The following is a 1654-nucleotide window of genomic DNA, read 5'->3' on the forward strand; positions in this document are numbered from 1 at the left end:
ACCCATTATCGTTACAAATCGGTAATCACGTAAATGTTAATTTTTTAAATTAATAAACTCTAGCAATATCATACTCAAATTAAAGAGAATAAAATGTTCGTTTTTATAGAATAGTTTCCTTAAAAAAATATTAAAGTGTGAAAAAGTTATGAACGTTTAAAAGTCGTGGAGGTAGTTTGCTTTAAATAAGGGGTAGATGTGTAATTATTATATAATTAACATAATTTTATTAAAGTTAAAGGACTAAAATTGAAACTATTATGTAAGAAACTAAATGTGCTATAAAGACAATATTACCCTTAAAATTTCTTAAATATATGCATAACATGTTGTACAATAAGCAACAAGTTAGGTACCTCTTAAAATTTAAGAGGTCCCTAACTCATGCTTTATATATAGTAGATATATATATATATATATAAAAGAGTTCAAATAAGAATAAAAAGTTTCTTAGGAATGGTAAGAACCAACAAATTTTTGACATTTGGCATTACAAATGATGGTAAATGAACAATTCTAGGAAACTATGTCGGTTATAATAATTAAAGAGTAATTTTAGGAAACTATGTCGGTTATTGGTGATTTTAAATCTCAACCATTGATTAACATGATCCAATGGCTATGATTTATTCCTAGTCTTCCTAGAAAACTATTTATTTTTAGGATAACCCTCCCATATATATATATATATATATATATATATATATATATATATATATATATATATATATATAACCTTTGTACAAATTCTAGTACTATCACCACTTAAGCGCACTTTAATGTAGAGTTTTCCTCTCATTTACAATCATTGCACCCAAAACGCATCGATAATAATTGAGATCTGGTGTGCTTTATGAACCCAACATCTCTTATGTCCACAAGCGAATATAAGATTTAGCTAGAGGTGTTAGAAGTTACAATCGCATTATTTTAAATTAAGGGTAAAAGCAATGTTATGGTTGGTGGAGCAATTAACCAACCTTGGACGCAGTGGCGAAGCTTGGGCAAGTTTGTCGAGGGGGGGGTGGGACTCAAAATGTATTGTGAAAATCATAAACTCGGGCTGGCCGGGCTCAAATTTTCGGCCAAAAACGGGTAATGTATTGTGAAAATCATACACTCGGGGGGGCCGTGCTCAAATTTTCGGCCAAAAACGTGTAAATTTACACTACGTATACAAATTTTCGGCCGAATATCGGAAAATATACACTACTAAGCGAAAAAACAGGGGCGGGGCCACCCTTTCTTTCTAGTCGCTAGTGTGTAAACAGCAAACTCAATTATGAGATATTAAAAAGGAAACCTTCAATTACTATCAATTATATGGACCCAGTTAACTATGTGGACCAAAAAATTAATTAACATCCAACTCCACTAGTCCACTGGTCCACCCTAATCACGTAACCAATATTTTAAAATATAAAATGACAATAATTAAGTGATTTTCAGTTCTTTTCTAATTATCCTTAAATCAACGTACGTATAAGATTAACATATTCTCCTACTAGCCAATTAGGGTGGACCAGTGGACTAGTGGAGTTGGATGTTAATTAATTTTTTGGTCCACATAGTTAACTGGGTCCATATAATTGATAGTAATTGAAGGTTTCCTTTTTAATATCTCATAATTGAGTTTGCTGTTTACACATTTTCG

The sequence above is a fragment of the Bidens hawaiensis genome, unplaced genomic scaffold, assembly GCF_021521415.1.
Source record: "Bidens hawaiensis isolate Kalapana, Puna unplaced genomic scaffold, B.hawaiensis_p1.1 tig00017166_1, whole genome shotgun sequence".
In the NCBI taxonomy this organism is placed as follows: Eukaryota; Viridiplantae; Streptophyta; class Magnoliopsida; order Asterales; family Asteraceae; genus Bidens; species Bidens hawaiensis.